This window comes from Synchiropus splendidus, chromosome 12 (genome assembly GCF_027744825.2).
Source record: "Synchiropus splendidus isolate RoL2022-P1 chromosome 12, RoL_Sspl_1.0, whole genome shotgun sequence".
Classification (NCBI taxonomy): Eukaryota; Metazoa; Chordata; class Actinopteri; order Syngnathiformes; family Callionymidae; genus Synchiropus; species Synchiropus splendidus.
In genome coordinates, this window is record NC_071345.1 from 7,620,001 (window position 1) to 7,642,500 (window position 22,500).

Consider the following 22,500-nt stretch of genomic DNA (forward strand, 5'->3'; position numbering starts at 1 on the left):
GGACCTGGGGGAGTCACAACTGATGAGAGGTGATTAACATGTCAGACACACCTCAGTCGCACTGATGCCTCGGAGGGATGTCCAACACCGAATCAATGAAGTCATCGAGCCACTAGTTTGAGGACTGTTTACACCTTTAGAAAAATCCTTCTTTACAAAACCCTCTCTTAAAAGTGTTGCCGTTCAAATCCAACCCGCTCCAAAGCCTTGAACTCATCTCAGAGATATCTGTGAGGGATTCATCTGCATCAAGATGAATTCAGTGCGCTCGGAGGGTCGGAGGGCGCACGTCCCCTGGAGCTCCCTCCTTTGATCCAATTAAGATTTCTTTATTTATGTGTGTTCTCACGTGCGTCTGTGTGTGTTCTGAGAAAATGCACGCACCTCAAGGATGAGTGGGCGGCCGTTCGTGTTATCACACCAGCCCCATTAGCACCACAGCTAGTTCATGTTTTGAACGACTTCAGACGCTTTCAACTTGTGTTTAGAATTACAGGCCATCTGTGTGTTTCACGCACAAGTCACCAGGTAAACATTTCCGCGGCATTAGCTTTGACCTTCGTACTTCGTACTCGGCGAGATGTAAGAAAATATCAATGTGCTAAAATGTGAAGTGCACAATGGCAATATTTAATAGACAAATGCTGTTTGTGTTTGGGGTTTAGGTTTGTATTAAGTCAAAGTTATGGTGAACGTTCTACACTCTTCTCCATCTTAGTGAAATGTCACTAATAAGATGAATTTATCTTAGACATGTAGACATTTTAATGAAATATAAGGCTCATACACTTGGTAAGAATTTTTTCGAAAGCTATGAGGTTTGGATGAGCTACATGATAAGGGCCGCTGCACATGCTGGAAAGGTCATACGGGGAGAGGGAACCCCGCCATCTTACCCCTGGCTGCTGCCCCTGCGACCTGACCTCAGTGTCAGAAACTCAAGTTTAAAATGGATGCGATGACAAATATGTGGAAAGAGTTTTTTTGATGTCATGACGTGACGTCCGACGTGCGACATATGAACGGACTATGAACTTCAGGCCACTCACGCCATGATTTCCTGTCGTCACTCTCCCATTCCAGTGGAAGCGCCGGCGCTTGCATTCGAGGAATTTTGCTCACGTTAGCGTGACTTCTACTTTCACCAGTCCACGCACACATGCTGGTGTTGGTGCTGACCTATCAGCACACTGTGATTTACACCTTAACAAACACAACTATTCGTTTAATCCACACTTTTATTAATGGACGGTAACTAGCATAGCATCCTGCCGATATCAAAACAGAGCATTCTTCAGCTGAGCCCTGGATTCTGTGGCCTCCGCAGCCATGTGGTGCGTGATAATGTTACACTTGAGTGAGTTTGTTGAGCTTCCAGAAGTGTTTGAGGCACGAAACAAAGGACAGATGTTCACACGCCTGAGAACAAAAGGTGACAGGGACGGTCACATGACTCACCCCGCCATCCACCGACCGACAACTAAACACATTCCTCTTGTGGAATTAAAGTCTTTCACCAGTGGCTTTTCACTTGAGAGTGAATTTGGGCGCAGTGGCGCCCTCTTCTGTTGACCATGGAACTCGCAAGCCAACTTAAGCAGAAGCCCTTCTGCGCATGCTAGGTAGCGTGTTAGCCGCCGCCATGTGTTAGCCTCCGAGCTCCACTGAAAATAGCCCAGCTGATGAACACATTAACCGGAGGGTGTGTGAGTGAATATTGAAGATGAGCCCCTGCAGCATGAGATCAGACTTTAAGGACAAATAATAGTCCACATCCGTGTTTTTATTCCCTCACTCGACACACCTCTTATGCACGTAAATGAAGTCCAAAAACACCGCCAACTAGCATCCTTCATTTTGGTGGCACAAACCACAGCGCACAGCAGGCAACACATCAACAGCCTCCCTCTGGATCTACATCACACAGCGACTGGCGCTGGTGACATTTGGTTATGTATCGGATGTTACAGCACCCGCCTGGGCCGCCAGCCCATGGCGTAATTACTGTCGCACAGCCATCATATATCTCTCCACGCCAACCGCAGCACGTGATTTGTCACGTATATTTTTGCTCGCAAATAAAGGGTTTTGTTAAAAAGCATGCTGACATGCAGTTTAAATGTAAAAAAATAACTGCACAGATTAATACCCGAAACCTCAGTCCAGAGGGCTTTGAACGCATCATTCACGCAAAGCTGCAGCTCAGGAAAATATTTCCTCTGACAACAACCAGAGCTGTAAGAGTTTCAGAGAAGACGTTTACAAACTAATTTCAGCCCATTATTTACTGGAAGTTATATATTTAATAACAGAAAGTTGCTGACAGGCGCATGAAAATCCTGTTAGATAAACAGCAGTGTGATTCAGAGGCTGTTTCCATCACAGAACTTGTTTCCCATTGACGTGATACATCACATAAACAGTGCACTTTCATTCATCACATGTCCAACAAGCCATCATACACCGAGTCATGGCCGTACAAGTCGACTCTTCAACCGTCTATTGTTCTACTTTTGCCCCTGTGACACTCTACCACGGTCCAGTGTGGAGACAGGAAAGGTTTTACACCTCAGTATGAAGAAAAAACAGTCAGTAAATGTAGCTAACGGGACACGTCTGCATACAGAGGCTGCGTTATACACAATAACAAAGCGCCTCGTGGGTCAGCTGATCGGTCTGCGCGCGTTGTGTTTTTTCCGGCTTTTTTTGGGGGCGCTCGAGTTCTGTATTTTTGTTCGAAATCCGGAGCAAAAAAATCTCGAAATTTTTGTTCGAACGATTTGTTCAAAGTCCGGGACCTTCGAAAACCGAGGTTCCACTGTAATTTTCTAACAGCGGTATATTTCTGACATGAGCAGATGCAAATGCAGATCTTCCTTTAAAACTAGAATAAACTGAATAAGACACGACTATAAAACAAACCTTTCAAAGCAAACGTGATGAAAAAAAAGTCTCTTATGATTGGAGCAGAAAATAACTGAATTTTTAATGCTTCTGTTGTGTCATTTACAATGAAGTTTCTGGTCATAGTAACTTGTGGTTATATGTTGGTTATTATAATATTATTACAAATTAGGTGTAGTATTCATGTTTAGAAACAGAATGTCATTTTTAACAATTAAATGTCTTTCTTTTTTCAATTTTATAAAACCTTTTTTTTGAATGTCTCATACTTTTCATTGTAGTTCCAAACATTAACATTTTGATGTTTATAAACATGATTCAGTTGTAATAAATTTCATCCATGTGTCAAAAATACTTTTCCCTCATATCACTATATTCCAACATTGAATACTGTCTCCAACATAATAATATAGAAATGAAGTATGGGTTTTTAATTACTTTCACTACCTTCACTGGGCTCTACAGAAACAAACCTCCACCTGTGGACAGTTTACTCTCATTAATTAACCTGTGGGAGGAAACCAGAGTCCTCGGAGGAACTCACCAAACTCAGAGAGAGCATATAAACTGACAGACAGAACAGAGCCAGGTTCAGAGAACATGTTTTTGTTGGACTCAGAAGCTCCACTGCTCCACACTGCACATGCTGATGTGACTCCCCGTCAAAGCAATCGCTCGCTCTCACCACCAGTCTCCTCTCCGAGCAGACACATAAACTTTATTACTCACTGACAATGATGTGACAGGATTAATACAGGTTTTTACAACGGTGACGACCGACTGTCAGAACGCTCAACAAACCGCCGCATCCATCTCCGTCTGGCACGCCGGGCCTGGTCCATCCATCCAGAACCCAACCACACAACACGCAAGCATAGTGCAAGCTCAGCACAACCGCTGCCGCCCTCCACTTTCACAGGAATTCCCCCCCCCCCGTTTCTCTGCACAACCGGATCCTGCTTACACAGGCAGAACAGGCGGCCGGGCCCAGCATCCCGCCACGAAAACACCAAACAAAACAAACGTCTGCTTAACTTTAAATGCACTTTGAAACGGACTTGTTGCTCCCTTTCCCCTTGTTCACCACGAAGACTTCGGCTTCACCGAGCGCTCAACTGTCAAAACAGTGAATTCATGTTTGAATATTTGCGCGGCTCCACGTGGTCGGTGACACCGAGTTCTCAGTTATAGGATTGTTATTCATGTTTCTGTGTCGGGGGGATCAGGCTCCAGCCTCTCTATGACCCAGAAGGGAGAGTAAACAGAAGGATCTGGTGCGAAGGAGACGATTGTGTGCTTCGGTTAAGGTTACGGTGGGGTGCATCGCATTAACTGAGGGCAGGCTGCGAGTTCATTAACCACCGGCAGGGAATCCGGACTTCAGTCTATGACCCAGAAGGGTCAAGTTCCAATTACCTTTGCGACTGAGCCGTGGTGGATCAAGTCGTCCCTGTCTCTGCTGGTTAAATCAATGCAATATGACACACAATACAAACAGCATCACTTCCAGGGCCACTTAGACACGGTAGCTGCCGCAGGTCAATACCCGGGTGTGTTCATTCCCAGGGGTCTGGGTTAGAGGTTGCCCCCCCCTCCGGGTCTGGTGCCCGCTGGCCTCTTTGGCGGAGTCCTCTCCCCTCTGTGGCCGGAGGTGGCGCGAAGGTTGATGCGACCGCAGAGATTAATTGAGTTTAAATGTATGATACAGATGGCAGCGCTGGAGGCCAAGACCTACTTCTGCCTGGTCCTGAGAAACACAAGCTCAGAGTCTGCTGCGAGGGTGACGTCATCGTGTGAGGATTGAAAAATTGAAACAGAGTGGTGGATTCATCCGATGGCAGGACCTCAGGGGATTGTGGTGAACTGGTTCAGCAGCCTAACAGGCATCAGTATGGATTCTGGAAAGATCGGATGGAGGCTTCTATAAGGATCTGCCAGCGCAGAGGACGTAAGTATAGCTGCTGCTTCTGACATCCATATCTTATGGTGCAGCGCTGGCTCCCAGCACTGTTCAGTTACTGTTCACCTTCCTCCTCTTGGATCATTCCTCCTCATCCTCCGCTCTACCGGCACAGATGTACCGGTTCATATTCCAGCATGTTGCTCAAACAACCCCACACTGCGCTTCAACAATTCACTCCATTACCATCGACACCATAGAAGCAGGTGCAGACCAGAACACAGTAATGGCTTTTAAAGCGAGGGACAGACCACGGGGACGTTCCTCTCCACTCCGTCTAAACTCCTTATTCTCATTTAGAATCCCCTTTGGTCGCAAACATCTGTGAGAGGAGCTGATGAAACTGAGCAAATCAGAGAAAAAAAATATCCATGAAGTTGTTTTGCCAGCTCCCATCGATTTCCTCACAACACTGGGATGTTTGTTTTTAACAAGATTTTGCAGAGACGAGAGCCAAACATCACTGACTTGTTCACACCAGATGATCACATTCCGGCGCTTCGTTTCTGCCCTGATCCTGCGAGTGCTGTGCAACCGAGTTCCACCAAGCTACTGCCTCCTACTGGCAACAATATTTCAAACGCGACAATAAAGTACAATAACAATGGGGTAACAAAAAAGAACAAATAAAAATAAAATGTAAATGAGGGACAGTGCGGAGGTTTGCACTCTCTCAGTGCTTTTTCCAGTTTGTATGGAGAAACTCAACAGGAGCAGAGGGAAGAAGACTAAAGTGAGTGGCTCGATCACACAAAGTTTACGGCACTTCAGAGCTGAGCAAGAATTGAACTAAAGGAGTCCGGAGGTGCCCTAGTTAGGAATGGCATGTCTGGCAACCTTGTGTCGACATAACACTCGCTGCCAAGCGATTGTAAGCATATATACTGTGGTCTATACTGTACAACCGCTCTAACAACAGCGCACATGTCTGAAATATCAATCTCATGCTGAATCCCACTGATCAATGATGAACCACCAACCCTGTGCCTGGTTCTCACAAAGTCTAGTATCTGTGACTGACACAGAAGAGAAGCTGGGTGTTTGTCCTCTGTAGAAAAATAATTCCTATTCTCTGCTGCAGCAGATAATTTCATTCAGGCGAGTTTGTTTTCCCAGACTTCCTTTGCCCACCAGCTGAATGTCAAGTCTTGTTTTGAAATATATAGACTTTGCAGCGCTGCTTCCCAGACAAGCTGGCACTCCAACTTTCAGACAAAAAAAAGTTGCAAAATGAATAAATAAAAGTGTGTACGTGCAACACATTCTGAGGCCCTCACAAGAGGTCAAGAAAGAAAAGTCCCACCGGCTTTTCAGATGAAAACTTTCCAGAGGAACCAGCCTTTATTTGGTTCTGCTTTCTGTCTCAGTCATAACTTTGCTCCGGTTGTGTCCAGAAATAACTGCTATTGGGACATGTGGATGACATGTGGATGTGAAACTCACCTGCCACACCACTAGCAGTGATTTTGGGCACTGGCTCATGAGGCAAGACATGAGATTTGGTGCAACAGCTCCCCCTGGGGCCAAGTTGGAACCCTTCAATTCAAGTTTGGTTTTATCACCACATTCTGGCTGTAGTTTTTACAATCATCCCAGGATAAGAAAACAACTCCTCAGGACTTTCTGATCCCCAAATTAAACTTGAGCAGAGGATCACGCTGACACAGGAAGGACGGCTAAAAACACTCCATCTCGTGTGTATTTAAGTGCCAAGACCTGTTGTGCTTTCCATCCCATAATGCCAGAAGCGCCCGTGTGCCAGAGGCCAGGGATCAGGACTGATGAGCAAAACAAACGGCCACGAAACCGCGGCAGGAAACGCTACAGCAGCACGCTAATTAAACTGCACAATATACTGAAATGGTTTTACAAGACGGCATTTAAAGGTTTACTGAACTGACTTTCCACCAGCTACAGAGCAGAGCTGAGGTTGGAAGCTTCTCTATAGGAGAGACACAGAGTTTAGCAGGGCCAGCAGGGAAGGTAGTTTATTAGCTTTCGGTCAGAGAGATTCAGAAGACTAACCGCAGTGGTTGGTCAGTCATTTGAGACTCAGAAAAGAGCTCGGGAAAAAGGCTACTTCAACACGATTTTGACCACTTGAATAACACAAGAATCAAGCGAGGGCTTTAAAAACCAAACAAACGAAACCTATTTTTCCATTCATGATGGCACTTCCATTTAAAAAAACAAATAGCCAACAACGTCTCCAAAGATCAAGTGCGCTCAAATCGCGCCCCACTTTCCGGTGTTCACGCTTCATGTTTACGCTCCCATAACTGCTCTGGTGTGGACATGGTTCCCACGAGCACAGTGTAATGAGTGTTTTGCCTCGACTCCTGAAACATTCAGGAGCGGAAAGGCAACAGGCAACACCACTTGTTATTTATTGTGTCTCGAAGCGATGGTTGTAAACCTCCAAAGAGGAGGCCACCCCCTGAAGGAAACCCATCCGACTCACCGGGACCCTGTACATTGTTAGTTTAACTTAGCTAGCCATGGCCAGCAACCAGGTTTTTTTTTTTTTTTTTTTTTTTTTTTTGCACCGTGCAGCTCTCACTTGGTTCAAAAACGTCCGAGGTCTGACCTTGCTGCCGTGCGGTTGTTAGCACACAGCGAGAAAGTGTGAGAAAGTCCTGACAGCGAGCGCTTCGCTGCTGCGATACAGCTCCTCAGAGACTCCCGCGGTGCTGAGGTCACCGCCTCACACTCCAGCAGTCATACATCACCAGTGACATCACCGCCGCTCGCTGCCAAATGTTTGTCACCAGCTACACAAACAATCTGCATGTGAATCGGAGGGCTGAAACTTCTGAAAACGTCTGGCTGTGCGACGGCGTGGAGGCGATGAGGAGAGGTAAATAAAGGCCAGTTAACGTGTTAATTGTGTGTGTCAGCTGCACAGTTACGCGTGTGTGTGTGTGTGTGTGTGTGCCTGCGGCCTTTCCTGCCTCCCGCTGGGATGAGCAATGCTTGCTATCAAGGGAAGTGGAGCAGCAGCGCCAGCAATAAGCAGAGCTCTTTGTATCCACACACACACATACAGAACTACGCTGTCAGTCCAGGCTCTTGTTGAGGAGCCACAAAAGCCACTGGGAGCTCCGACCTGCCTCTCGCTAGAGTCAGATTTGGGTGAAGACGTCGGCCACTCTGAAATAGCAGTTCTACCCTGAGGCTCACATGCTTCCTTAGGCACTCTGGTTTCCTCCCACTTTCAAGCTAGACTTCACGCGTTCCGTGATGGACAGAAGAGAACACGTTCTCCTGACACGACTGGATATTGAGCGAAGCTTCGTCCATCCCTTCATATTGTTCCAAATGAGCTTATTCATCGTGACACAAATATGTCCAAACCGTAACCAAACACTTAGTCACCGAAATCCTCTCGAAGCAATATCCACGAAGGGAAATGCCCTTCTGTAATTGAAACCAACTGGAGAAATAATGAAACTGTCAAGCTCCGACGACACAGGCATCATATTAAACCATGGACAGACGGAGCACAGTTTTACTCGACAGCCAACTCCAGAATGAGCTCTCTCTGGAGAGATCATGAGCGGTGAGATGAGAGCAGGAGCAGGTCTGAGATAAGATACACAAGCAAGAAAGAGAGCGGAATATTGCTCATGTATTAAATCCACATTTCTTGCCCATGTAAACAGAGCAGATAAAAGGCCTGCAGATGGTCTCAAAGCAGCCCACCTGACCCAGGCGTGCGTCATATTTATCAGTCTGCTTCCTCCCTCTTCGACGAAGCCCCTCTGAAGTCGCATCACAACTCTGACTGCATGATTCATGGCCTCTGTCGCCGGGGCTCTCAGTTCTGGGCTTCAAAGTGCTGACATCACAGTTGCTCCAGTTCGACGTCAACAAACAAGCTTTGTTAGCCGCGGAGATTCGCTAGCTCACAGTGGGACACTGACTCTCCAGTCTGAGGTGATGCAAAGAGCTGACAGACTTCTGTCATCACATGGTTGTTGGGAATTGAACCTGGTTTTTATTTGACAGGAAAAGATGTCTCACTAGTACAAATGCAATGGTGCATTCACTGACCCTTGCTATGTTCCAGTGGTTCCTCACAGTGTTAACAATGAATAACATCACAACAGCAAAAAATAAATAAATAAAAACCTGTGTGATACAGTCTGACATGACAGATCTTTAATTTTTTTTTAATTTTTCTTTAGGTTTGAAGCTCAATTAATTCAACCAGACCTTTGTTATTGTCTGTATTTCCTACCAAAACCAAAGTGAAAAATGTAATTGAAAAATGTATTTCTAACTTCATTTTTACGACCTTTTTTGTCAGATGTTTCTTAGTTGTATAATTCATAGAGCCCCGTTTTCATTTTTTAAAAGCAGTTATATTAAGAATTGAAACTTCTGTCTGCTTGTTGTATGTATGAGACTTCAGTGTTAGCACGAAAATCCTACAGCTATGCTACCTCGCAACACAAGCTAGCACTACTTCAGGATTATTCTCTACATTGCTAACCCTATCGCTACGTGACTACATGGATATTGGTCATCTAACTCTTCTTCCGGGCAGTAAATCAGGAACTGATCATGCAGATATAAAGCCAGAAGTACAGACCAACAGCTGCTGTGGCAGAGAGAAGCGACTGAATTGTGGTGCTACATATGGCAGAACCGCACCGTCAAACAATTCCTGGGAGGCCCGGGAGGAAATGAAAGCTGGTGTTTTATCGACATCCCAATCAAAGCCGACGCCGTCTTAAGATGGCCGATGATGCACGAGAGCCTCCGCGACAGATGTGAGAGAAGGGCCGCGCTGATACACAGCGACGAGGCGGACGCACACCTGTCGCCGTCGCGCCTGGATGGGACCGTCTGCCCAGATATGAGTCAGTTTTCCAGCAGCAGCTGGGACAGCTAATGTGCCAGAGGACTCGCTTTCTGAATTCATCACGGAGAATGGAAGCATCGGGACTTGGATGCAAACACATGAGAGCGTTTTGACCGACCATCAATGACCACATCGGGCGTTGTCGCAGAATGTTCAGTGGTCATCGAAGCTTGTTTGTAAAGCAGAATAGTGGCTGGGTTTATAGTAACGTAAACAAGATGTGTTGTTGCAAAACGTGGCCCAACACACTTTGACACATGCTCAGAAGCGAAGGGAGAACCGAAGAAATTAACGCCGTAAGTCAAAGAGAGAGCTGAGCCAGAAGGCAGAGCTAATCAATTTAGGCTCGCAGCGTCTTCATCTAGACTGTAACAGAGGTCTCCGACAGTGACTCCGACAGGTGAAGACTATTTAAGCATTTCCTGACCACATTTCCTGCCCAACTCTGCAAGACATTGTTCCCCCAGCACGAAGGGAAGTCCACCAAGGCGAGCCTGTCCTCTGCAAGCTTCACCTCCCTCCCCTCCGCCTCCACACGCCTTCCCCCGTCCATCCGCTCCCATGTTCCTTGTCAGCTGTCGGTGAGATCCAGATGTGTAGGGAGGAGAGAAATCCACATCCCCCCGGTGACAGGCTGCATTGTGCGAGACCTCTGGACGAAGCTTGAGACGCTTGGACACAAACAATTATTATGTGCGGCAACAATGAGGTCCCTCTAGACGACAAGGCGCGATTGTGTGTGCCCGTTTGCATCTGGCGACAAAGCAAATCAATGAACAACATCTTGCACCAGATTCGGTGTTGATATGTCACTGGCTTACATGCCGGGGGTCTTGGCCGGGAGGACGACTATTGTTTCGCCGACGGCGCGCACAGAGGGAGAGATCGATGATAACCTGAGATGACACGGTGATGCAGCAGTTTGTCGGAGCAGTAGTCGAGGCAAACCCACTGAATCAGCAGCTGAGAAAAAGAACTGAATTTTGCGTCCCGTCCTTCTACCAGTTCTCCACCTCTAGTACTGACAATGAGGTCACCACTGAAGGATGCATTGTATTGAAACTGTGGGCGAGTGGTTGTCTGTTTCTCCCCTGTCCAGGGGGTCCCTGGACTCTGTGTAGCTGGAACTGCTACCAGTCCCCTGCTGCCTTGTTACGGGGTATACAGTTTATGGAAGTTAAGTGTAAATATGTTGTTGATCTAAATGATAATTATGTGAGCGAATAAAGTGGAATGTGTTCGTAGAGAAGACATCAACGCTTAAGTGCGACGGGCGGCTACAGATTTGCCCGACCTGTCGTCAACGGTGAAGGTCACAGGTTCAAATTCCAGTGAGGAAACTTCTGAATAGCAAAATCATCTGTCGACCCGAAGGCTGTTTTTGCAGTTTCCGATGAGAAAAAGTGTCTGTTCAATATCAAAGTCAATGAAGCTAAACTTGGAGGAGAAGTACCAAAGAGGAAATACATCTACCGTTGCATTCCTTTACAAGTCCTCTTGGAGGCAGCGTTCTGAGTTTGTTCTTTCGACACTTTTTTCTCCGATTTGTTCAACGACCAAGTGAGAACACTCACGGGCCACATAAAGCGTCATGGCCGACCAGATCCAGCCCTCGGGCCTTGCCTTTGAGTCTGACTTGTGCCGTGACTTGAATTAACCGAGACGACTTTATTCGTGAATTTATGAGAACAATCCACCACAAACTTCTCTGCTTCCAGCCACCGAATTACATCATGTGTATGTTTAGAGACGTTAGTTACCATAGTGACGGCCATTTATCACAACAGCTGACACTGAATGTAGCGACTCACAAACGTTTCAGTTTGTTTGCTATACATTGTGTTCTATGAATATACTCCCGCCACACCTCTGTTTGCCCTCTCACACACACCAGGTATCACAGAGACTCTACCGGACACGATGGCAAACACACACACGTTAGCATGAGTCAGCAAACCAGGAGATGAGTAGATACTTTCAAGATCGGCTCATCTATCTGAGAGCCTCAAATCCCACCTGTGGAACACGTCGGACAGAAGCAGCGTACTCACCGACAGCAGCAGAGCGGCCCGTCCTCAGTCAACGTTCCGTGCAGAGCTAACACAGAGCAACTGTTCTAGAAGCAGAGCAACAAGTCGTGTACAGTGGAGAACAATGCATATCTGCCGGAGCGTAAGCAGAGCGCACAGAGGTCCAGTCATCGGGCTGCTGCTCACATGGGACAGAGGGAGGAAGGGAGGAGGGAGGCTTTAGCTGCGGGGTAGTCGGCAGTATTTTGGATTCTGCAAAAAAAAAGTGGGAGGGATCCCATCCTTGCTTCTTCTCAAGGTCCGTCTCATATTCCCTGTCATTACAAATTCAGTTTGATCAGCCCTTCCGTTCCTGGTCGACTCCCATTTACTCACCCAGATTCTTTTAAAGTAACCCCCCACCCCCCGGTCGCATCCAGCCCGACCCCTGACCTGCGAGTCCCCCCTCCAACACTCCGGCAATCTCAGAAACAGAGCAGAAAATTACAGGCTATTCAGCACTTGGACTTCTGATGTCACTGCTCTCTTTTTCAACGTCTGCTGAAAGGCGTAATTCAGCAGTGGCCCAGATACAGAATCCAACTGCAGGACGGGAGGAAAGCAAACAGACAGTAACCTGATCTGGCTGAGGGCGACAATTATTTGAATGAGTCACTCCACATTGAGGTTTCTCCATGTTAATTTGGGAGAGTGGAGCTGGACCGGATTTGGGAATCCATCCCACTTCAGGACACTGCACCTCCAGAGGCCTCCTCCAGGTCAGGGAGGAGAAGAAAAAGACGCCGGTCCAAAGCACCACGACAAAAGTTTCTTCTTCCGAGTCGAGCTGATAGAAGGGAAAACGAAGGAACAGATGGTCGGGTGCAGAAAAAAAACAACCCTCAAGCAGGCTCAAAAAATACAAGCCACAAGTGGAGCTGACGTGTCCCCCCTCAAATATGTAACTACAAGTCACGGCCTGCGGAGCTACTGAGAGACGACAGACCACAAGAACTGCAAATGGTCAGCAATTTGTCTTTCTGCATGTTTCCAGGGATGCGAAGTATTTAAAGCAGCACAAGGCCCGATGGTGGAGGTTGTAATGTGAAGGACAAGCTAGCGGGAAGAACTGTATTTACTTCACGTGAGGAGTTTCAGGCATCTGTCCGATCTAAACCCCATAGCTCCTTCCAATCGAGAGAAGCAGTGGCTCTACTCCGCGCCTTCAACAGAAGATTCAGAAGGTGTAAGCTAACAATTTTAGCAAGCAAGTGTGATCTGGTTCTTAGAATGAGGTGATGCTGTCCTCAGGACATCCACCCCTGCAGCTCTTTCTGGGCAATAACAACCAGACATTCACGAGGCAACCAAGGGGTTGAAGTGTGGTTGAACCTGAGACTCCAAGACCAAATCCAGAGCGACTTGAACCCCGCCACCAGAGGACACTACATCTACAGTCGAGAAACACTGTCTTTGACTCAGAAGAAATGGATGTAGTGAGGCAAGCAAAGAAAACTTTACTCTAAGAAACACAGCCCACAGCTACCAAAGGTATACTCTGTTTCACCCTGGCAACAATAGAAATGTCCTCCCATACAAATTTTGAACAATTGGGTTGTTAAGTCAGTTCCAGTAGGGGGCACTTGTGTTGTATTTTACGGTCCTGGTGGACCAGTCAGAGGCAGCATTAGCTGTTAGCCACGCAGTGATCGATTTTAATGGCTCCTGCAGACAGAAGAATGACTCAACCTCGGAGATGCTACTCATCCAGAATGGATGGATGAAGCTGAGACCATGCAGACTTTGAGGGCCCGAGACCCAGGTCTGGGTCTCCCTCCTCAGTGGTCTTTGTCTCGATGCAGCCGGCGAAGTCCTTGTTCCTCCTCAGGTTAGGTGGTCTTGACGACCACACTGCATCATCTACAAAAGAAGTGATGCAACCTTGTACTCATCAACTTGCGAACAATCCAACATGGAGATTGCACCTAACATGGCGTAACAGGAGTTGAAGCCTTGCTTCATCTGGGACCCTCGGATGTGATTGTGAAAGTCTGATCTTGAGATGATGCAACTCCTTGTTTATTAAAAAAACTTCAGCCCACAAATGGTTGAGTTCCACGGCTTCTTTTCCTTGACGTTTTTACCTAAACACCACGGACGTCCCACTATCTGTTCAGCTCCAGTGTGTCTGTTTATCTGAAGAATAAATGCTTCGGATGCACCACGTCCTGTTTAAGTCTGCCGTCACAACATTTAGAGAAGAGATCGAAGTCAGGATTCAGGTAAACAAGGCCAGGGGAGCCAGGAACGGGCCTCCAAACAACACTCGGGGCTCTTTACTCCGACTGCATAAACACACAGTTAACGGACGTTTCATGCACAAGAGGGAGCAGAGAGAAAATGCGGTCAGAATTTTGAGTTCAAGTGGAGGCACACGCTTTTCCTGCGTTTGAATTTGCAACACTTGCCCTTTTGACCAACTGCCAAGGTTCTCTTAAAGGCGCAGGTGGCCCTTTTTCACTCACGTATTGGGAGGTTGAGAGCAGATTTTCTGCCCAACTCTGGACTTGTAGTTCCTGCTGAGATGTCAGGAGAAAAGTGGTTCAAAAGTGCTCGTCCACTTAACTCAAGTCTGACGCTCAAACGTTGAACCCAGTAACCTGTGTCTGATTGTCCCGCTGGTGTCCTCATCCCTCAGCTCATCACGGTTCAGTCACTCCCGATAACAACCTCAGGACCCAGGGTCTCACAGCAGGTCTCACGACTGCTCTGTGGAGTTTCCTTTCCAGCTCCACGTCGGGGAAAAACACTGAAGTCTCTGTCTGACTTGGGTGATGTGTGTGGCAAATGCGGCCCTGTGCGTGTATTCACGTGGCCCTCATAAGGTCAGTGACATGACTGATCATAACCAAATACCATCGACAAATTCGATTCATCACCATTTTATTCAGATCTTCAAGCTTTCAGGACTTAAGTTAAGACTTGTTGTTGCCACTCTGTGTGAGAGTCCTTGGCGACAGCTACTAATGTTTATAAGATCATGTACCTTTAAGAGGAGTGGTGTTTTGGAAGGAATCTCACGATGTAATGTGTATCACGATACCGGTGTGAGGATACGATATATTGCGATACGGTACGTTTATTCATCAACAAAATAACTCAGTGTATAAGAGGAAAACATAAACACATGTCGCAAATTCAGTAGCATAATGCAGCGTAGCATTTATGTATGAAATATTGATATAGTGGGGTTAAACTGTCAATGCAATATTGGCGTATTGACCTATTTTTTGTTCATTTTTCTTTGTCCGTCACAATGAATTGGGGGAAGAAAAAAGTACCTGCAACCAAAGACATACACCTCTTAATAGGAAAAGCTTCTCGTGTTCTCCCCGTTCTTCCTGTTACATCTAGACGTGGTCCAAAATAAGAGGGGCGGAGCATCAGAATGAAAGACCAAGTGTTCCCAAATGCCATGGAAAAAGAGCTGAGCTAAAAGGCTCAGTATTCTCCGCAGGTGTTATTATTGACTAGCGCATCCCTGACACTCGCTTTAAAAAAACTGCTGCACAGCACTTTGTAACACTGGCGCTTTATCAGAAGTTCAGTTGGGAGCAGGGGATTTAAAGATAACTCCGGCCTCTGGAGCACCTCAGGCAGAGCTTGCTAAAGTTGTCCCCGATAAAACCAGGCAACATGAATCAGCGGAAGCTTCATTCTTCAAATACCCGACTGTAGATTTGTCGAGAAAGACCAGTGAAACAGGAGTGAGAGGAAGACGGGTGCGCGACAGAGCCACATACGCCGTCAGACACATTAAATGTTTATCAGCGCCATCCGTGCAGTCGGGAGTCTGCCGGCTCACAGGCAGGTACAGGAACTTCAAAGGCCTCTGTAGCTGGAGGTTAACGCACACATGGTGCTGATACACCACTCGCTCCTGACTAGATGACTGCTGGGCTTCTCTAATGAGGCCAGAGAGCAGCAGAGCCGCGAGCCAGTCGCAGGTAAGTGTGGCGTCCGGTGCTGCTCCGTGTCTGTGTGCAAAGGAAACAAAGAACTTCAAAGGAGCGAATCAATTAAAGAGGACGTTCAATTCGTTTTAGCGGCCGCAACGTTGTTTCTCTCTCCGGAGGCAAACAATCAAGCCGACGCCACAAATTAATTCAGAACAAGAGCGCTTGTCTGAAATGTGATCGCCCAATACTGCCGCCCCTGAGGACGCGCGCGCACGTGTGTGAGGACACTGAAATTGGTGTCATTAAATTAAAGCTGATCACCACATAGAGAGCCGTATAGACAATGTTAGCGCAGGGAAACACCGGCGGTTCATCGAAACACTAGCTCCAGTGAGAATCAACTCAGCGTCAAACTCACACTACTAAAACGCTAACCTAGATTTCCAGCGAATTCTCCAAAGAAACACTCCACTTTGATGTTTCTTTCTGCTAGCAATGTGCTACTCCAACATGCGAAAGTGCTCCTTGAAATGCCCTCCATTACTGGGTTACTGACTACAACACTCAACGTTGGATCCAAACATAAGAGCCGGTTGTAAAGACAATTTTTCGAAGAAGAATTTTTTTATCAGACTTGGGCAAAATGTGGCCTGGGAGCCAAATGCGGCCCTTTGACTGTATTTATGTGGCCCAGAGCAAAACTACAAAACTGACATTGGTTCTGACATTTTTGTCTCGTGTATTGTTTTTTGTTCATTATGATGCAACTGAAACATAACTTTCTTGTTTTATTATTTTTCTTAATTTCTCATCTTTTCCGTTGCCTGTTTCAGGAGTATTTCTTGTCTCTTAAAATACATCAGAATTGAAAGTAGATCTTGAAATGTGTGAGACACATCCAGAATCTTTAAATAGAATGTGGTGTAAGTTAAATAAAACTATTTATTACTCTTTATTACACAGAACTGAACAAGAATAAGTTCAGAAATTCAATAAATACGCACCTTTAAAACATACTTCAGTGACAGTAGTTTAGTAGTTTCTTCAACCGTTCTGGTCAACCCACGGTATTTCATTAACCTTTGTGTCCTCTGACCACTAGATGGCAGTCAATATTTGTTCTTGAACCCACAGAGCCTCCACATTTCCAAAACAAAAAAAGGGGAGTGCAGGTGACGACAGACCACAGTAACGAGCAGATGACCACAGGAGAGAGAGAGAGAAAGAAAGACAGAGAGAGACTGACTCTCATCTGAGAGAGGAGTGTGGAAATGTTGATCCTCTATGGTGCAAACGTCTACAGTGTTATCAGGAGAAGACGCTGGACTTCATCAGATTTAGCCTGGAGGGTCAGAAACCACCATGTGGCAGAAGCTTTTTCTACTGAGTGTTTTGTGGAGCCAGTGGCAACAATAACAAGAGCAGCATATATTTTTGTGATGTGTCTGTGAGTTTATTTATACACGTTTTATTCCGGGGGGAAAAGCCCAGAGGGAGTCTGAGATGTTTCTTTCAAGACGTTTAGTCAGATGCTGCAAAAGTTTAGTTGTAGTTTTCGTTGCATTCTGGCGACGCATTGTTTAGCAGCTAAACAGCGGCTTTAGATCGGGTTTAGAATTAGATGCTTTGATGCTGAAATATTGTGAGATGCGAGGCCTCGGATCCCAGGGCCACCTTGGATCTTGGAACGGGTTGGAGATTCTAGTCTGACTGAAGAAGAGATCTTTGGAATTTTGGCAAGTTTGGGTGATATTCTGATATAGTTTTCAGCTCCATACAGGCAAATTGTGGTTTTCAAATCAGTCAGAACACGACGGAAACAGCATCTGCCTTAGCAGAAACCAAATTCTGCATGTGCTGGCTGTTGCTCTGTGAAGGGGAGTGCCCATGAAGACAGAGCTAGGAGGAGACCATGGAGCTGACCTGCTCACTCAAGAATCCTGATGGAGGTTTTGATGAGGTCAGAGGTGTCCTAGATAAAAATAGATGACCTTCCCTCTGACAGCTCATCTCTAAACAGTCATCTTGTCTTTGCTGGAATCATTGTTGTTTCGTGTTTCGTTGGGTCGAGCAGGTCAGACCAGGACCCCGGCGTTGAGCCGATGACTGCCTGTGGTTACAGCGCGTCGTCCTCTGGGCTCATCTGGTCCGGTCTGGCTGAGGTAACAGCTCCCCACGTTTGAGTCACTAACTGAGCGAGGAAACCGGGGGAGGAACTGACACGTTTCCTTCACCTTGACATCGCCTGGAGGTTGTGTGATCCATTTCCTAGTTACGCGCACTTGTGGGAGGCTGCTCAGAGGAGCTGGTAATCCCAGGCATCTGCAGTGTGGGAATCCATCTCACTTACACACGACCTTGAATCAGAGTGGGGTTTTATCTACCCACTGTTTAAGAGCTGAAACATAAATTTGAGTGACTTGAGGTCATACGTCCTGAATGTAAACCAGCAGCGGACACCTTGACTCGAACACAGTCGGTTTTAAATGTACCTCTCAGTTGTGAACTCTGGATGAGGTTAAAGCCACAGAACTACAGCGATTCACGCAACAGCTAATGTCAGCGCTAGAACACAGAATAAAGGTGCCACTTTTTTATTTAGTTTATTTGCATCTGTGGGTGCTGAAGAGGCTTCCTTACATGCTCATGATATAGCAAAAACTAAGCTAATAATTGAGTGAATAAAGTCAGTCCCAGATGCCAAAGAGCCAACACATCATGAGCCCCGAGTCCAGGTGAGAACAGCTGCACATGGATTGATACTCAAGGTTCCACTGACACATATGTTTCTTTCTTTTGGTTCCAATAACTTTTTGTTGCGGGAGCAGGAAGTCTTCCAAAACATCCCCCCCCTGCAGAGCGCCCTCTGCTGACCTCTTCAAGAGCATCTTGATCAGACATAAATATTTTCTAAACCTTCTATTTTCTGTCCATATCCACAAAAATAGATTTGTCAGCCTGTGCCCCCGACCCATTTCCCTTCATCATTGAAGTTTGTTGTCATGTCAGTCAAGACAGCGAGAGGAATGATTGACAGCCGTCTGTATGGGCTGAAAACGTGAAGCCCGCTCAGCCCTTCATGACCCCTTTCCCCTCCCTCCCCTTCCCCCCACGCATGCCTCTCTCCCTGGAGGGTGTTTAGGTGGGTAATGCTGAGCTGCCAACAGAGAGGTGGTTGGTCCTGACGTGTGCTTTTCTCCCGCTCCCCAGGGATTGGAGCGCAGCCATCCATGTGTGATTAAAAGAGCATAAAGTGAGATCAAGCTCTCCACCGCTCTCAAGAAAACCTGCAGGCTCAGAGTCCTGCTCCGTCACGCTGAGAGAAAGTCATTCATTACACTGTCCAGGACGCCTTCGAATTCAGATTGTTAAGCAGCAGTGTGTAGTGCAAACAGGTAGTCATCATAACATATTATTACAAATATACAAATGTGCAATATCGTGGCACAACATGTGGTGGGGTGTTACGCACATCAGATGGGGTTTATATAAGATAATGGTTGACTGGTAACTACACAGTGTTAACTACACAGTCCTGCGCTGAAGGTGTCTCAGTCGTCCACTGAAGGAGCTGCTCAGTTCCTCTACGGTCTATAACCGGGATTAAAACAAGATTTGTCCAAGTGGACAGCGACTGTAATGCATCTTGTAACATACAGAAGAGGGGGATGATGGCGTCCCTACGTATATAAACAAAGGGCTCAACCATGTTTCATCTGGACACACAGAGGAACACAACCATAAAGGGATCAGTAAAGTCGCATATCGTAGGCAAATCCTTTTAGTCATTCGCACCCGAGTTTGCCAGCATATTAGACGGCACATTCTTAAACATTTTGGATGCTCCATGGTTGGCTGTGCATGCTACACCTGGGCACCAGTGTTGGGGAGACACCAGGGAAACCATACACCCTGGGAGGCTGGGCTAGAACGGCCACCAGTTATCGAGTGTCATTGCAGCCAGAGGGAGATGATCTACAGCCTGGAGAGGCTGATGGCATTTACCTATAGCATAATGGAGGCCACCACACTCTATGTTAAAGCCTTCCTGGGTCAGTGAGTGTTTGGGCAGCACAGAAGTTTGTCATAGGGGGCCACAGCACCTGGTGAGAGAATAATCCCACAGCTAATGTGGAGGATGACTATCAATCCACGACACAGCGATTCAACTCTCAGTTTCCATGAACTGCTTTATGGAGCACATACAACAAGAGAGGATGAGGTCAGTGAGTAGCTATGTGTTTGCTGTTATGTAGCCCCTCGGCAGTTGTTTTGATATCGGCTCCTCGCTGGTTGATTTGACTGCGATATCCGAGTGACAGTGTGCTACAATTTTAGCTGATGCAGCGGTTATTAAACATACACAGCCAGCGAAGTGTAGAAAATCTGGAAGTGTTTTAACATGTATTGAGTGAGTGAACATGAACCCTCTCCCCTAAAATGAGCTGTATCTTAAAACCACTCAGATGTTCTTCATTCATAATGAAGTCTGACAAAAACAGCCTGGAGTCACTCGGCATTCTGCTCAAATCTCAGAGTCGATTTAACTTTTATCCTCTTCTGTAGCAGGTCTGAAGTCTGGGTGGTTTAATATTAACATCCACCGACAGAAAAATGCTAACATGAAGTCACACTGTTTAACTCGGAGTGTTGACTTGATCGTAAATTTACTCTTGGGCTTGGAGCCTTCCAAGTTCACATGGGAGCCGAGGTCGACATGAAACAGCCCGACGGTTAATGATGTGTTGTGCGTGCTGCAGACAGGGAGATTGTAGATTGGTGAAGTCGGCAGTCTGGAAGACCCGCAGACGTATCATGATGATGGTTTCTGGGATCTATTCTGGGGTGAGTGACATTTTCCTCCCTGTCAATGGACTGTAACTTGGGTGATGGATCAGGCTGCGAGGACTGCAGTTCCTGGAAAACTAAAGGTTCAGGTTTTGGATGGTTTTGGGGTTATGTAATAAATTATAGTGGCTGTAGGAGGAGTGATTCATGTAGCGACGGCAGCAAATCCTCACTGGATGTGCCTTTCCTCCAGAAATATATATCTGTGGCGGTTTCTGAAGAGTAAATACCGGACCCAACTTATTATAGAAGCAGAGCTGGAGGGGAGGCAAGATAGAGGAACCCTGGCGGAGGTCAGTGAGATGCTCGCAGACTCCGAAGGATTAAAGGGCTGTATGCATTCTGTAACACATCAAGTCGAGAATAGGCCTGAAAAATGAGAGACCAGTGGCATAACAATGTGCTGGTGGAACACAATCTTTCATGTTGTTGTCAATATTGGGAAGGGATCTGTTTTCGCCTACAACTGACACAAGGCAGTACGTTTCGAATGGGTGATGTCCCTGGTAAAGGTTGTTTGTCATCATTCCTACTGCTTCAAAAGAGACAATTCTGAGGTGCAGATGTTGGCTGTCGAAGTTCAATCACCTGAGGATCTGTTTGCTACCTCTGGACTTGAAGGGTAACTCGTAGTCTTGTTGACAAGGGGAACACAATGGGCTCCTGGGCCTTTCACACGCACAAGGATCAGCTCAACTGAAAATAAGTGACCGATGCATTCCTGAATTCTTGTACGGACTGGAGAGGAGTTCAAGTGGAGGGGTTCCAGTATCTTGGAGTCTTGGACAGAGAAGAAGGTGGAAGGTGACGGATCTGTGCATCGCTTCCGTAATAAAGGCTGTAGATCCAGGTGAAGAAAGAGCTGAGCTGAAGGCTACCTGACCAATATGGTCCTTCATATTCTCAGCTATGGTCATGAGCTGTAGGCAACAAATCGGGAGAGGTTCAGAGAAGAACCACTGCTCCTTCAAAAAGTTCCAACTGGGCAGATTCTGGAAGGTTTCTATACATTGGTTTGTCCGAACCTCTATGGAGCTGGAGAATGAGTAATCTGCAGGAGAGTTTTGTCTCTGAGGTGGAGGTGACTTCAGAACCTGTTGGGGACATCAACAGATGTAGAGCCACAGATAAATGGCAAGACTACGTCACCAACGGATCCTTCAGCTGGGGAAAGAGAAAGTCTGATGAATCGGTTCCCCTCGAGGCCTGACAGCAGATAAGGGGGTGAGTATTTTCTAAGCAGGTAATGGTCGTCCATTTCTCAAATCGAAGGAATCTGAGATGTGTGATCAATGTAAATTTATGAGCGTATAGGGATCTCCATTTGAAATGATCAATATCTAGTGCCTCGCTGATCGCCGTGGCTGCATGTTTATAGCCCTCGAGGGCTCTTTGTGTCCGCCTACATCCCTGTGTGTTTCAGGCCATTCACACACCTCTGTCAACGCCTCGCCAGGTTAGAGACCCCATTACTGCGACATATTCCAATCCTGTCCAATTCTAGCAAGCGTGGGTTCACGGGCGAGGAGCTGGCAGGAGGTGACGGTCAGAAAACATTGTGCTCGCGACTGCAGAGGGATGACAGGAGCGAGATTCTCGACAGGTTGTGCTCCCAGCGTGGGCCGGCGCAATTCTGGCAGGATGGGAATGTGAAGTGAGAGACCCCACGCAGATACAAGTGGAGGGAAGATGGTAAAATGGTCTGTTGTTGCCTCAGCACTGGCTCATGGCATCTTTATGTATCCTTACCCACGAGACAGACACCATTCACGTCCGAGCTTGATAACACAACATGCTAACTTTGCAACTTCCCACAGAGCTTTTATCTCCTCATGTAGAGGGATCTGAGGAGTTGGGGTTGCAGAAGACAGGTTAAGGTCGACTTGCTGAGGCAGTGCCTGGCAGGAAATGCCGAAAGACAAAGGAGAAGAAGAGAACGCTGGGTCTTAAACG

At 46.7% G+C, this 22,500-nt stretch overlaps 1 protein-coding gene across 4 annotated transcripts in view; it reads right to left on the minus strand.

The window, feature by feature from the left end:
- Window positions 1-22,500, minus strand: part of sash1a (SAM and SH3 domain containing 1a) — a 158,098-nt gene that overhangs the window by 43,380 nt on the left and 92,218 nt on the right. Inside the window, exon 1 of one of the 4 annotated variants that reach the window (XM_053880759.1) lies at window positions 11,783-12,124. The exons of the other annotated variants lie outside the window; for them this stretch is intronic. The gene's annotated coding sequence lies outside the window, so the exon portion shown is untranslated. Of the gene's footprint in view, window positions 1-11,782; window positions 12,125-22,500 lie in introns of those variants that run through there. 4 annotated transcript variants of the gene reach the window in all.